General features: G+C 40.0%; 1 protein-coding gene across 2 annotated transcripts in view; it reads left to right on the plus strand.

Moving 5' to 3' along the window:
* SYNPO2 (synaptopodin 2) overlaps positions 1-16865 on the plus strand; it is a 171729-nt gene that overhangs the window by 97801 nt on the left and 57063 nt on the right. The gene's annotated exons all lie outside the window — the stretch shown is intronic.

Consider the following 16865-nt stretch of genomic DNA (forward strand, 5'->3'; position numbering starts at 1 on the left):
CACCACTGGCCGCAGGGAGCATAGACCTTTTCTGAGAGGGATTTTAGCTAATAATTTTACTTCCACATTGTTCCATCCTCTATTTCAGGATGCGTGATGTACATACTCTTCCTTTTTCCATCTCATTTCACCATTAAATAAATGCCCTGGCTGGGTCAGAGGAACCAGGAAATAGACTGTTATTCAGTGTGCTATTGATATGGCCCCTAAAGCCTCCAACAACTTCCCTATAGACATCACAAAATGGAACAGAAAATTCCAGTGGATCACCATTTTCCATTCATAGGCACTGCAAATGTGTTATATGTCTCACTCAATAAACCAACACAGTTTTGCTGAATTATGCTAAGTCAAAGTTTTCTTTAAATCCCATTATCCTTATCATTGTTCTAGGTGAAACTGCAAATAAATAAAACCTCTAATGAGTTATTTTTAGATATCTAAATGGACACAGGAAAATGTTAATTGACTCCTCAAATTTACAGAACAAGTTAATAAAGGTAGAATAAAAGAAGAACTAGTCTAATAACTTTCTTCTAAGACTACAGTGAAATTTATTTTATCTCATAACATAGAATGTCCCAGCTAAGGAACATCAAGGAGAAATTTAATGCTTTTCATTCTTTAGAATTTCACTTTGATGCAGATAATGTTGCATTAGTTATTCTTAATTTTACTCTCTTCACTTATTAAAATGCCTAATATGGGCCAGGCATGGTGGCTCACGCCTCTAAATCCCAGCACTTTGGAAGGCTGAGGCAGGAGGATTGCTTGAGCCCAGAAGTTTGAGATCAGCATGGGCAACACAGGCTGATCGACAAAAAATAAAACAAAGTTCCCTGGGTGTGGTGGTGAGCACCTGTGGTCCCAGATATTTGGGAGGCTATTTGGGAGAATCACTTGAGCCCTGGAGGTTGAGGCTGCAGTGAGCAAAGATCATACCTCTGCACTGCAGCCCACATGAAAAAAAAAAAAAAAAAGCCTAATGTGAACTCGAATCACTGCTTCTAGATTATTTTCTTCACTTAGTACTGATGCATCTGAAAGTAGAATGAGAATTGTATTGCTATTTAAGTATATTAGCAGTGTTATTACTGTGCTCCATTTTTGTTTTTAAAACATCCATTTTTATAATCACCTACTCTATGTCTAGGTCTTTAACATAGCTTTTATATATTCTTCATAACATATAAGATGTGTATAATCATTATAACCTTACAGAAAAGGAAAGGGACTCAGAAATATTCTGTACCATGTGAAGTACTTTAGTTTAGAGTCTGGCAGGTAATAATTCTCAAAAATACTAAAATTATCATTATTTTTCCCAGAGCCACAGAGCTATTAGTTGGGAGAATTTGAGCTCAAACTCAAACATAACAACATGTTTTTGCTAATCTGCACATGTACTGCCTCAATTTTCACACTTGATTTCATGAGCAGAAAAGTTATTTTAGTCCTGTTTATTTGAATAGCTAGAGCAAATATTGCATAAACTATTATTTGCCAGTACGTCTAACATTAATTTATGTGAATGTACACCTGTGTAGCTTGTTGTATTTGTTCTATTTTGGTTTGGTTTTTAGGTTTTAATATTGTACACTGTCATGTTTTTATGAAAACCAATAATTTAGTTTAGTTTTGTTTTTTTTCCCGGGGATGGGAAAAAGGTGTTAATGGAGAAGCAAATAAATGTGAAATGAAACAGTTCTGCTCCAGGGAACAGCAGGAAACTTCCCTAAAAGCAGAGGTTCCTAACACAACCTTATACAGCAGGTTGAGCAAAACCTAACTCTAAAAATGGTACTTGCTTTCAACTACAAGACAGGACATTTGGATTCTGTTTAGTTTCCAACTGAAGTTTTGGAAAGTATATCCAGCATTTCCTTTAGAAAAGCTCCAAGGAGTTTCTTTATCTACCAGTTATTCTGAAAAACATTTGTGAAAATGTGGGCTTTTATTTTTATTAATAAATGGCCACAGCTTTCATTTGGGGAGGAATTCAATTGACATTATGATGAAGAGTTTCAGGTCCAGACATCCTGTGTGCCCTTTTCCCTGTAAGCACAGCTGTGAGAGCTACAGGAGCCTCACACTTGGCTTTGCCCAAGCACAGTGCCGGCATCTCTGCGAAGGTTGGTGGCCAAGGAGCCTCCACAGGAAACATGCACCTTCCCCCACCCCAAAGTCATCGAATCGCTTCAGTCTTGAGGGTCTCCACATCTTGACAGAAGGCTCAACTTTGATGAAAACTTCTCCGGAAGAACACTCAACTGGTACTTATGGTGACCAAGCAGGTCTTACAGTTCCCTTCCTCAGTTAAAACAACAAAAAAAGAACAAGGTGGTCACACATAAAACAAGAGTCATTGAATTAGGCCAGAGCTAGGCTTTGGAAATTGAATTTAAAGGCCTGGAACTAGGGATCTTAACTGCATACTTTAATGTTTAAACACAGGGCAGTTGACTTGGGAAAGCATCTGAGCTTGGTTCCGGCTGCACTCAGCTGCTTTAGCCTGCTGCCCTTGCCAGAAGACCCTGAATACATTTGAAAGCATCAGGCCCTGGCTCATGATTATGCCTGTGGGATGTTGTGCCCATAGCTTGAGAGGAGGTGTTCATCTTCTGGGGGAGTAAACAGCATGTGAAGAGGTTTCTGGAGTGTAACTGGGAATAGCTAAGGCTTTGGCAAGCTTAAGACTGAGTGAGAGTCAGAGCCTGACACTGTGACTCAAATTGGCATATGATTCTGAACTTGTTTGCACCATTCTCTAATTGTTTCATGTGTGATCATATCTCCCTAGCAAGCCTGAGGGCATCTGAAGACAGAGAGCATGCTATTTTTGATTTCCCAAAAGAATCTGACAGAGTCACGGACTCGTTTTATTGACTGACAGTCAGTGCTAGCAGGGACTTCAGCTGCAAGTAAAAAAACAGTTTGTGTTCTGAGTAATAAAGGAATGTGTCATATAGTCATGCTTCCATGGAATATCATTGATTCATCATGATAGAAATATCCTGTGAAGCAAACATAAGCCAAATGCACACAGTAACTGGGAATCTTGTGGCACAGACAGAAGAAATAAGTGGATGTATTAAGAGTTAGGGACTTGGCGGAGGAGGCCTAACTTGTGTTCAGGCAGGGACACAGACAGAAGCTCTCCAAGGAGACAACACCAAGAGTCCCTGAGAGTAAGCCCTGAGGCTGCAAAGACCCCCGTCCATCAGTAGACCAATCCACTTCACTCATTCATGTATTCTCTAATTCAGATGTTAAATCTTTCATGAATACAGAGGTGAATATACATGGCCTCTGCCCCTAAAGGTGAGACATATTTGTAAACAGATACATTAAAGCATCAAGCACAATCCCATATGGCAGAGTGATTTAATGAGAAGACGGAAATGGAGCTGGCTTTGCATACAGGTTTTGTGATCTATTATTGGCTGTATGACTTGGATTTTTTTTTAGCCTGTTTTCTCCTCTGCAAGTATGGGTAATAATACCTATCATATTGGATTATTGAAAAAATGAAGGCAGAAACACATAGAACTGACAGCTCACATGGTGCACAGGATGGACCCTCAGGAAATGTTCTATTCCTTTCTCTCACAAAGGAACGTGCAGTGCTGTGGTTGCTCAGAGGCAAGAGCAATGGCTGCCTGAGAAAAGGAGGAGAGACTTCTCCCAGGAAATACATCTTTGCTTGACCCTGAAGAATCAATAAGTCCCTTATTGAATTATTTATTCAGCAGATGTTTACAGAGCACTATTATACACCAAATATTGTGCCAGATGCTGGGGATAAGATGGTGAACAAAACAGATATGGTCCTTGTTCACATGGATCTTACCTTCCAGACAGAGTGACAGACCAGACCAAACAAATAGACACAGCAATTCTGAGCAGGGAGGCTAAGCTGGATAATTGGTTTTTGTTTGTTTGTTTTTGAGACAGAGTCTCGCTCGGTCACCCAGGCAGGAGTGCAGTGGCGCAATCTCAGCTGACTGCAATCTCTGCCTCCCGGGTTCAAGCGATGCTCGTGCCTCAGCCTCCTGAGTAGCTGGGACTACAGGTGCGTGCCACCATACCCCACTAATTTTTGTATTCTTAGTAGAGATGGGGTTTTACCATGTTGCCCAGGCTGGTCTCTGTTTTCCTGACCTCAAGTTATCTGCCCGCCTTGGCCTCCCAAAGTGCTGGGATTACAGGTGTGAGCCACCACGCCCGGCCTAAGCTGGATAATTGTAACCCTCAAATGCATTCAGGGGCTTCCGGCAAGAGCACCAGGTGAAAGCAGCTCCACATGCAGCCCGAACTGGGCCAACAGGCCCTTCCAAGTCAACTCCTTTGGGTTTAAACATAAAATTGTGCAGCTAATACCATCAGTTCCAGGACTTTAAATTCAACTTCCCGGGCCTAGTTCTGGCCTAATTAAATGACTCTTTTTAGTGTGTGACCACTTTTTATTTATTTATTTTTATTTTTTGAGACAGAGTCTTGCTCTGTCACCCAGGCTGGAGTGCAGTGGGGCCATCTTGACTCACTGCAACCTCTACCTCCCAGGTTCAAGCAATTCTCCTGCCTCAGCCTCCTGAGTAGCTGCGATTACAGGCACGCACCACCGCACCTGGCTAATTTTTGTATTTTTAGTAGAGACAGGGTTTCGCCATGTTGGACAGGCTGGTCTTGAATTCCTGACCTCAGGTGATCCACCCGCCTCAGCCTCCCAAAGTGCTGGGATTACAGGCATGAGCCACCGCACCCGGCCTGTTTTTGTTTTTTTAATTAAGGAAAGGAACTGCATGACCTACTGCTCATTATAACTACCAGTGGAATGCTCTTCAAGAGAAGTTTCCATCAAAGTTGAGCCTTCTATCAAAGTCTAAGATTGAAGTGATTAGACTTTGGGAGACAGAGCAGGGGTGGGGGAGAAGAAGAGAAAGAAGAAAGAGGTGTATGTTGCCTATTGAAGCTCCTTAGGCACTGACTTTTGCAGAGATGTCTGAATGGTGCTTGGGGCAGAGCCAAGTAGAGACTCCTGTAGTTCTAACAATTATACTTAGAGGGAAAGGGGCTGGGAGGACTTCTGGCCTCATATCATCAAAGAATCAATGGGTAAGAAACAGCAGGCAATGCAAAGGGTGAGAGGAGGAGCACTGTAAGCAGAAACAGTACATAGAAATGCCCCGAAGCAGAGAAGTGCTTGGCTGAGGAAGTGAAAGTATAGAATAAAACGGGGAGAGGATAGTGCTTAACGGAGTTCCACTGGAAAGGATTCAGGGGAGTTCATTCCAGAGTGAACAGCACGTGCAAAGGTGTAGAGTCTTAAAAGAGTCTGACACGGTCTAAGAATAGGGAGAACTTCATTGTGGCCTCACTTTAGCCTGGAGGAAAAAGAGGGTGGCAGGAGATGGTGCTAGGGAGGTAGGTGGAGGTCATATTGTGGGGGATCTTGCTTGTATGATAAGTGAAGACATTTACATTTTGTTCTGTTTATAGGCAAGACTCTACACAGGTTTTTTATGTGGAAGGGTGGATGCATGATTTGATTGTGGTAGTGTAGAGGATAGATTAAAAGTGAAGAGATTGGAGGGGAGTTCAAACACCAGGCTGCTGAAACAGTCTGAGGAAGGACTGAAATAAAACTGTGACAAAGAGGACTGGATTCAAGGGACAATCCTGAGGTAGAAGCAACATGATGTAAGAAATAATGGAGTGAGGGTGTGATGAATCAAGGATGACAATGAGGTTTCCAATTTCGGAAGCACACATTCCAGGAGCCATCACAGTGATGGTGCCATCACCTGTCAGGTAGCCTCTGGAAAGCTCACCTGTATACTCATAAAAGTGAAAGTGACAATGCCTTATTATTATTAGGAAATAGTTTTGACCCCAAAGACCCTCTGAAAGAATCTCAGGGATGCCTCCAAGGTCCTTGGTTCACACCATAGGACCTGCTGTTATAGGCAGTAAGTTAGGACTCTTCTCACCATCCCTGAGCCCTCTCCATGACCTACTCACCCACCAACAACCTCATAAATGCACTTGATCTGGAATCATTTGCACTTGGACTTGCTATTGCATCTTAGGTTTGGAGATCCTGACCTGGCTCAGCAAACCTTCTGAGGTTGACTCTACTTCCATTTAGAGTAGTTTCATAAGCGCCCACCAATTGTGGGACTCTAACTTCTCTGCATGGCTTTACCTCTTGCTACTCAGATGTGGGGCATCTTCTGTTGTCTACAAGACAGTTCCACCCTGGCTCTGCACAAAGAGAAAGCATTCTCTACTCTGGACCCTGGGTGGGTGGTTGGGCAAAGCTAGATTCATCTTCTTGAGAAAACTACTCAAACCAAACAGAGTCGATCTGCAAGATAATAAGAGTAGATATGTGAGTTAATGGGAAACCAGTGTTAGTCCTTGGAAAATAAAGCAGCATAAGAGAATTACTTACATTGTCAATTAAATTTTTAAATTAAATTCTGATTTTCAGAATTAATTAAAGAATGAAGAGAGAGAAGACAAACAAAATGTGTATTTGTGTGTGTTTGTGTGCACGTGTGTGTGTTTGTAGTTACTCTCTTTAAAAAAAAATAGTGCCTTACAAAGTGGAAATGAAATAGTAAGCATGATGGACGGTGAGGATTAGCCATTGTAGAGAAATATAATTTTAGTGGATTGAAATTTATTTGGAAACATTTCCTATAGACAAACGTATCTCATTTTACGAGGCCTCCTTGATTTAGTTTGGTTTAAAAGTCAAAGGAAAAATATATTCCATTTGATCAAATTGTCAAGTACAGCTTGTTAATGTGTCTGTGTGAGTTTCAACATCTCACCACTCAAGTGTTGGATTTGTCCTTGTGTGTAAGCCACAGCAATGTCCCTCCTTCCTTCTCCACTTTCCTCTTCAAGCACAAGTCTCTTGGCCTACAAGTTTCTTAGACTACAGACTCCCATGACGGAGGTTTTCCCCCATATGACCTACAGCTTAGTACGGTATTTCTAGATGTTTGTATAAGAACCTGTTTAACTGATTTCAGAGTCTTTTCTCTCTTCCCATATTTTTCCCCCCAATTACTTTTTACTTTGTATTTGAAATATTTTTATGAGTTTTCTAAATTTTAAAGGACTCTTGAATGTTTACTTATATTCTGACATGTTGAAAATATATTCCATTATCATGTTTAATCCCAGGACTTATGATGCTGGAAGCACGGAAAGATTTAATGCTTTGCCTAGTCTTACCTAGCAAGCCGGAAGAGACATAGGCTTCAGCGGGACCAGCTGATCGTCAGTCCTATGCACTGCCCCTGAGCTGATTAATAGTTCCTTTTATTACTGTTGAACATTTGGTTCTTCTAGGGGGCCTCTGGGTCAGTCACTACCACCATATTAGGCCACACTCTGACAAGTAGTTTTGTTTCTACAAAGAATCTAATTTCTTTCTCCAACGTGTGGCCTCCTAAGACCACTGTGCTCTGCTGGTGATGCTTGAATTACTCAGGGAAAGAAGCAGATAGCCAAAAATTCACCAATTTTAGCAGAAAACCTTGCCATCAGTGACAGCTGGAGCATCACGAAATCTATAAACACACTTGTTACTCATCTGCTGTGCCTGTAGGACAAGCCAGGCATGTGACCACTGAACATCTTGTAGAGGAGAGGTTTCCTAGGCTGGTCTCCTGACAGAAACTGAGATGAGAAAAATCAAATGAGCTTGGCGTTCAGAACATTGTGTGTTATTAGTTGAGCCCTGATTTGAAAGAGGAGACCTACCATCTAAATGTAATTTAAAGAATTGAGAGGTGGAATGACAATTGGGTTAGATGCATCAATATGAGCACTGTTAATTCAATATATGAACTGGGGAATCGCTGAGTTTGAGTACTAATTGGTTACAGAGGAATTTTCTTTAAAAACTCTTAAAAGGCTTTGTACCTAGCATTTTGTCATCTAGAAAAAGGCAAAGTTTTGGTAAAATGCAATCCTAATGACAGAGTAAATTTACATCACATAACCACAAGCTTGGTAGAAAGTGGCATGTTATTCCCATAAACATCTTGGACATCTAAAGTTAAAAATCCTAGGTGTTATAGAAAAAGATCTTTGTTTCAAGTTTTTGGGTATTTAATTTTTAAAATTTTGGCATTTGTTTTCTTATCCAAATGCCTGCCCATGCAGGAATTAGATTATCTGAATAGGAGATAAGATGTACTTAGACCCTTTGATTAAATTTTCTTGGATTTTAGGCATATAACCATAGATCCTTGTCTAATGAATATTTTTTATTTACTATTTTTCAAATCACAAACTAATGAAAGGACATACAAACAAACGTGCTCTCATAATTCAGTTCATTCTTTTAGACTCCTTGAATGTAAGAGCAAGGTACATTTATTTTACGTCCAGTGCAATTCTCTTTGGTATCTAAGTGCCATGAACACTCACCAGTGCTGTCTCATGATCTAATACCCATGATTATTTGAGCTATTGACTTAGGATGATCCCAGCCTGTAGGTCTCATTTGCAAAGTTCTTTAAACATATGCCTTTGTGATGAATCAAAGTCATTTCTTGAAAAAAACAGAGCTCTGACCAGATACTATGTTAGATATTTGATGGGAAATATATATTCCAACTTGGATATATATTGAGCTCCAAGCCCAATATATGTGATAATAGCAACTATTATTTACCATTTATTGTATACCTATCACTGTGATGGGTATCTTATATACATTATGTCTGTTATTCCTCTCAAAAACCCCATAAGATAGGCATATTATTTCCAATTTTACAAATGAGAAAAACCAAAGTTTGTTAATTAAATAACTTGCTCCAAGTTACACAGTTAGTAAGTGAAGGAGGAGTTATTTGAACTCAGGTTGTCTGATTCCACAGGCTTTGCATTCAGAGTGGCAGTATAATGTGTTTTGTAAGCTTCAGAGTCAAATTATAAGCTTTGACTCTGAAGCTAGATTACCCAGGTTTAAATCTTAGCTCTGCCCCTTAATAACCAATAACTTATGAGACCTGGGACAAATGACTATAAGAAAGTTTAAAATTGAACATGTGGCTTACATTTGAGGTCCATGTTATATTTCTATTGGATAGTGCTAGGTCTGGACTTTTCCAAACGCTGTCTTTCATTCTTTATCTGTCTATGTATCTATTTATCTTATCTGTCTATCTATCTATCTATCTATCTATCTATCTATCTATCTATCTATCATCTATCTATCTATCTATCTATCTATCTATCTATCTATCATCTAATTTTGCTTTTTTCTGTCTTGCCTCTTTTTATCTCTTTGTCCACATTGATGCTAAAGATGTCTTACTAAACACAATCCGATCCAGGCTCTTTTGTACTGAAAAGCTTTTGCTAGCTCCTATCACCTACAATGGAAAGCCTGAACTCCATTATGCGGCATACACAAACTTTTCATCCTCTCTCTACCTGTCCAGCCTCATCTCTCTCATGACTCTCTTCCTTGCACTTCACATCTTGGAAACACTAAGCTGTGCTTTGGTTCCCAGGTCATTTCACGCTTTTGCCTTTGCACTTGTTGTTCCCATTGCTTTGAAATCTCCTCCCCTTTCTGGTTGCAGTGACTGAAGTTTTATTCATCTCCCAAAATCTAACTCAGACATTGCCTCCTCTAGAAAGGTTTCCCAAAATGGTCAGCCACCCCCCTCCTCCACCACTTTTGCAATGCTTGTGTTCTTTATGAATACTTTTATTACCTTTGCCAGATGTATAACTTGTTTTTCTGTCTGCCACCCCTACTAGCCTGAGTATACAGAGAATATAATTGTATATCATTTCCATATTGATAAAAAAGTGATTGAATAAACAAAACAATACCTTCTCTCAAGGAAAGAGATACACTTTTGTACAATAAAAATAAATATAACGCAAGATGTAAGATATGTCATAAGGCCAGGTGCTCACGCCCGTAATCCCAGCACTTTGGGAGGCCAATGGGGGTGGATCATAAGGTCAGGAGATTGAGACTATCCTGGCTAACATGGTGAAACCCTGTTTCTATTCAAAATACAAAAAATAAGCCAGGCGTGGTGGCACACGCCTGTAGTCCCAGTTACTCGGGAGGCTGAGGCAGGAGAATCGCTCGAACCTGGGAGGCAGAGGTTGCAGTGAGCTGAGATCGTGCCACTGCACTCCAGCCTGGGTGACAGAGTGAGACTCTGTCTCAAAAAAAGAAAAAAGTGTCATAAGACAGAGCAATCAATAAATGTCCATTTGCAAGCAGAAAAGAAGTCAATTAATTTTGACAAAAATTTAAAAGAAAATGTAATGAGGTAGGGAAACATTGACTGACTGGCTGATATAAGATCTCTCAAGATGGCCTTACCTTTGTCAGTGTAGCATAGTCCCCGGCTGACTCTCAAATATGCAGATTCTAAACCAGTTTTGTCATTGTTCAAACAATATCTAGGGATACTATACTCATGCTACCTGAAGACACGGAACACTGAGGCTAAACTAGAATTCTAGTTTCTTGCTTCAGAGAGAGGGAAAAAACATATTGATAAGACTGAATACCTGCATCTTCTGGCCAGTGTGATAGTTTCCCTTAGGAACCAAATTTATTAGTAAAGCTAGATTTGTGAGTGTGAAATCAGAACAAAGTCTGTGAGTTGAAAGATTCAGTAGTGGATGCCTGCTCTGCTCACCTCTGCAGTTGAATGCACCTGTTACTTGCACCAGGCAGAGCAAATCTTTAGTCTGGCTGCCTTCTTCTCTGGGCAGTACTTTTATGGGCACTGTTTGTCTATGACTCTTTTCTAATTTCTATTTCTAGACAACCCATTCAGAAAGACACATTCTTTCCTTAGACATGTTAATACCTCCCATTAGTCAGCTCTGTTCTGTGCTCAGTCCACTTATGAGGCAACTTTAAACATTTCTGTTCTCATAGGCAACCTGTTGATTTAGAGTTAACCCTCCAAGGCAAGCCCTGTTATCTTTTTTCCAAGATCTTAGATGTCCCTGACTCCTGACAGTAAAATAGCTTTGGGGGAATTGAGGAGAAAGGAGAGGGGGGCTTCCTGGAGAAGACAGTGTTAGGATTCTGATGGGGGTGGTAAGGATGGGAGACTAGGACTTGGTTAACTGCACTGCTTGATAACCGCATTTTTCAAAAAGTATGTATCAGTTATTTGAGGACAATTACAAGGCCTTGAATTATGTAAATATATTTTTAATATGCACACTTCACTGGCTTGGTCATATTCTAAATTTTGCAGCCTTTTTGCTGTTTGAAAGTATGAATTTAAGAGAGCGCTCAAGGATGAAGCATTATTTGTATTGCTAGGACTGCTAAGCAGTGAAACACACTTTAAGGGCAAAGTTTCCTTTCTGGTGAACAAACAAAAGAGAATTATATTATCGTGTAATATCGTGTGTATTTCAGGTATTTTCTATGTGTCTGATGATGAGAAAATTAATCATGAAAACTTTAAAAAACTGTAATTCTTGCTTCTTAGGAGCCAGAGAATTTCAGTAAACCGGAGTTAAAACAGGCAAGTTTACATGTCTATTAGTTGCTATCCTGTTTTAAATGAGTATTAATATCTTAGTGCCTGGTTCAAAAGTTACATCTCACAGAGAAAGTCACCTTAGAGTGTGACTCAAGATCACTGAGGTCTGTGCTAGTTTCAGCTGTGTCAGTTGCTGTGCAACCTTTAACAGGGATCTTAACTTCTCTGTGTCTCAGTTGTTCTGTCTGTGAAAAATAGAGGGTAGGTGTTTTAATGTTTTCAATCTTTCACAACTCTGCAACTTTGTGAGTCTGTGAAGTATTATTCCAATAAATGGATCAAAGTTTGAGATTAACTCTTCTTCCTCTCCATCCCTCCTCCCCACTCCCTCCCTCCCTCTCTCTCTTACTCTGCTTTTGTTTTTGTTTTGTTTTTTCTTTCTAACTTGTACTAGAATGTGCAGAGCACAGGAGGTCCTTTAAACGTCAGCAGAGCTGGACACTTGTTGACCGTGTGATCTTGGGCAAGCCATGTAACATCTCAAAGATTTAGTTTTGTCTTCTGGAAAATGGATTTAACAGCCTTTACCTCTCAGGGTTATTGTGAGGATTAGAGATAATGTATGTAAAGTGAAATGTTTAGCTGTTATTATTACTCATTTACCATGACGGATAAGTTTTTTTGTTTTTCGAGACAGGGTCTCACTCTGTCACCCCAGGCTGGAGTGCAGTGGCACCACCATGGCTCACCGCAGTCTCCATCTCCCAGGATCAGGTGATCCTCTCACCTCAGCCTCCCAAATAGCTCAGACTACAGGCACATGCCACTGTGCCCAGCTAATTTTTTTTAATTTTTTGTAGAGACGGGGTTTCATCATGTTGTCCAGGCTGGTCTCAAGCTCCCGGGTTCAAACGATCCTCCTGCTTCAGCCTCCCAAAGTGCTGGAATTATAGGCATGAACCATGGCACCCAGCCTGGATAATAAGATTAAAATAAGGTTTCTGCTTTTGTAAAGATAGTAGAGATAATATATTATCTAATAATTACAATATAAAGTACCAGAAGAGAGATACAGGTGCATACCACCGCACCCAGCTAGCTTGTATGTATGTATGTATGTATGTATGTATGCATGTATTTATTTATGTAGAGATGGGGTCTTGCTATGTTGCCAAGGCTGCAAAGTAATTTTTACTGAGTTTATAGACTAATAATACCTCTTCCTGGGGAGTACAGGAGAATAATCAGGTGAAGGGCTTCATTGATCTGGGCTTTGCAGGATAAATCATATTTGAAGACAGAAGGACATTCTGGGGCACGTAGGGTAGATTCTGAACACAGAGAACAGTTTCCTTCTAATCTACTACCATCTTCAGGGTTTTGCACTATTGCCTGGTACTTTTTAAAGGTTTTGAAGTAGAGATGTTCAATACCACTGTGTATTTGCCCAAGAAGTCATTTGTTCTCTGAAGGAGCTGGCAAAAGAAAAGTTGAAGGAGCTTTAGGGAAAGGCCCTTTAAACAGAAAGAAGCTCCTGACCATGGGTTTATCTGGGAAAAAAGCAACTCTCCTTTAATAAGCAAATCAGAGTCTCATTCTGTTACCCAGACTGGAGTGCAGTGGCACAATCATGGTTCAATGTGAGCCACTCTCTCTGTTGCAATGTGAGCAAGACAGCCTTCCTGTTATCACACTATCAATCTTTTTCCACCAGGTAGCAAGGTTTGGCGACTTAATGAGGTAATAAAAAGCAAGACACTGACACAGGTAGGGGATGTGAGATGTGAGGCATTGTTTCCTTGTGAAGGAAAAAGACCACTTGTAACCCACTGAGATAACCTGTCCTTCATTGTCCTGGGTCTGAGAGGATCATTCTCCTTTCACTCTTTCTTTGCTTTTAATGTGAAAGACCTTGCTAATAATAAATGAGAGCCCACCTCCCTTTGATATGTCCAAGCTGAGGAAGACTTCCTGATGACTGTCATGTAAAACAGCAGAAGACACCCACAGACACGCAGAGAGAAACAGACACACACATGAGTAATACAACCCCAGGGATCACCACCCAGGATTAATAAAATAGCATGAGCTATAATTGCTCACATTGCACAGGCTTCCTTCTCGGCAATGTGGCGTGGTGCTGAAATGTTGTTTAAAAATTTGTGCTGCCACCTTCATACCATGGCCATATTTTGAAGCCCATGACCTCATCACTATCTGAGTTGCCAGGGCTGGATTCCAGGAGAAAGGGGAAGGGAGGTGGACAGGAGAGAGAGGAAGCAAAGATTAACAAGTTGAAATAACAAAAACTTTTAATTCCACTTCTTAGAATTCAATTATGTCATTTGCAGAGAGGGTCCATGTCTTCCTGCTGTTCTTTCTTTCTTTCTTTCTTTTCTTTTTTTCTCTCTCTCAACATCTGCTGAGACATAAGTCTAGAAAATCTGTAACCACCTGAAACCATTCACTGGGGCACAAATCTATTAGGCCTAGGGTTTCATATGAGTGCAGTGAAGTGAAGTTATATTTGGGCTCTCCATCATAGAATTTCTATTCCACATGGCTGTTCTTTCTACCCTCACACTTTCCCCTCAAGAGGTAAAAAGTCTCTCCATTTTCATACCCACTGTTCTTTTTCTCCTTGGCTTTGTGCCCCAGGGGGGGGGTGCCATTAACATGTGTCTAATGTGGCCATGCCCCCTTGAACCTGTGCAGTGTCCTAGCCCTATGGCCCTTCCATACATAGTTAAAAGAAGAATGGATCAATTGACAGAAAAAAAATGGAAGAGAGAAAGAAAAATTGCTTCTCTACCTCAAAATCTTAAATCAAACATAGCCTTGTACACGAGACACAGATACATTTATATATATTTATATTTAGATACTGACTTCTAGACTAAGGACAGATACTGAAATAAAAACAGCACTTTAATATTGTCCTTAAGTAGATACTCATTGTTAACTGAAGAAATGGGTAAGTAGCTATTTAACCCTTCATGTCCATAGCACATAGATTATTTAATATTCTACAGCAGAACTTTTAGAAAGTCAAGGCAACTTTTATTTGTCCAGAGTTTAAGTTTAAATTCACAGGTCACTCAAATCCAGTATACCGGGAAGCCAAAATATCAAAAATGCAAGGATTTATTGAAAAGCCATGATGCTTTTTAAAATTTAGTTCTTATTCTTTATCAAAGTTACATATACCTAGTTTAAAGAGTCAAATAATTCTAGAATATGTTTTATGAAAAACCATCAATTTTAGATTTCCCAAAAGCAAAACATATTCTTTTTACCTTTGTCTAGGTTTCTTCTTATTTCTAAAATATACATCTGTGTTTACCTTTGTCTAGTTTTCTTCTTATTTCTAAAATATACATCTGTGTGATTTCTTGATTTTTCTCAGTTGTAAAAATTATTCATTGTTATGTCACAACGGAAGATGAAGATAAATAGTTCTGTTACCCTTCTCCAGTCCCTACTTCAAGCTCATATGATTACCTAGTGCCCCCCATCCTCCCAATGTAATTATATTTTGATTGAATCACTATTCAGTGCTTAGATTATTAAGCTTAGCCAGGTAGTATGTTAGGAATACTTTTTCCTTTCCTGCATAAATTATTTTCTCCTGATAATTGACAACTGTCTTTCTTTTTAAGATTTTAGTTTTCTAAGTATTTGACATTAGTTCATCCCCAAACTCACTCCATCTAACTGTCCTCCTGGTATTTTAAAATATATCCGGAGTGCTATCAATGTCATTTTTTTTTTCTGAGATGGAGTCTTGCTCTGTCACCCAGGCTGGAGTGCAATGGCGTGATCTCAGCTCACTGCAACCTCTGCCTCCCCAGTTCAAGCAATTCTCCTGCCTCAGCCTCCCAAGTAGTTGGGACTACAGGTGCTTACCACCATGCCTGGCTAATTTTTGTATTGTTAGTAGAGATGGGGTTTCACCATGTTGGCCAGGCTGGTCTCGATCTCCTGACCTTGTGATCCACCGGCCTCGGCCTCCCAAAGTGCTGTGAGCCACTGTGCCGGGCCAATGTCATTGGTTTTGTAGCCATCTTTCCTGGAGTCTTCTACCCTCCTCTAATTTAAGTTGGTGACTCTCTGCCAGGTGCACAGCTATCTTCCTGGAGTCTCTTCTTAATCATCCTGGGGATTTCTCTTTTCTCTCTCAAGTTGGATTCCCTATTTCTTTGGTTTTTCTTCCTCATTTTTATGGTTCCCTTCCTCCAGTTGCTTCCTAAGAACGAGTGATGAGAGCTGAATTTTTTAAGACTGGGTATATTTGATACCATCTTTATTCTACCCTCCCACCTAATTGATAATTTATCTGGGTATAGCATTCTAGGCTATATTCTAGGCTATTGATTTGAGTATATTTTCCTCTATTGTATAGGCCCTTTATATCCAGCAATGCTTGCCTTCAATTATAAGAAATTTTCTTGAATTATTTGATGACTTATTCGCTTTGTTTTCTGTTTTCTCATTCTGGAATTTCTGTTATTTAGCTGTTGAACCATTTGTATGCATCCTCTCTAATTTTCTTAGCTTTTTCCTTTTATTTTTATCTTTTTGTCTTGCTGTGTTAGTCCACTGTTGTATTAGTCACACTGCTATAAAGAAATACCCAAGACTGGGTAATTTATCAAGGAAAGAGATTTAAAGGACTCACAGTTCCTTATGGCTGGGGAGGCCTCAGGAAACTTACAATCATGATGGAAGGCAAAGGGGAAGCAAGCACTTACTTCACAGGGTGGCAGGAGAGAGAAGTGCTGTGAAGGAGGAACTGCCAAACACATAAAACCATCAGATCTCATGAGAACTCGCTATCATGAGAACAGCATGGGGGAAACCACCCCCATAATCCATTCACCTCCCTCCCTTGACACGTGGGGATTACAATTTGAGATGAGATTTGGGTGGGAACACAGAGCCAAACCATATCCCTGCTATTCAAACTTGTTAGGTTTCAGGAGACTCTAGAAAATTTTCTCAACATTGTCTTCCAAATTCTCTACTCAGCTATTCATTTCTGCTAAGAGAGTTTTAATTGCCAAAAGTCCTTCTCATTCTCTTTTGTATCATCCTGTTTCTGTTTCATGATTTGATATCATTCTGGAGACATTAGTAATAACATTTTTTGACATTTTCCTCTCCCAGTATAGTCTCTATGTTTGCATTCTGCCTTTTTAGTATCTGTCTTTTATAGTAGAGGCTTTCCTTTAGATTAGAACTGATGTCCTTGGCTCTCTGCTTACTCTAGGGGAGTCAGGCTGGGCTGTTTCTTGGCAAAGTCCTAATATCACTATTTTAATTGACTGGCTAATCAGAATCTTCCATTCTCCTCCTAGA

Source organism: Gorilla gorilla, chromosome 3 (assembly GCF_029281585.2).
Source record: "Gorilla gorilla gorilla isolate KB3781 chromosome 3, NHGRI_mGorGor1-v2.1_pri, whole genome shotgun sequence".
Classification (NCBI taxonomy): Eukaryota; Metazoa; Chordata; class Mammalia; order Primates; family Hominidae; genus Gorilla; species Gorilla gorilla.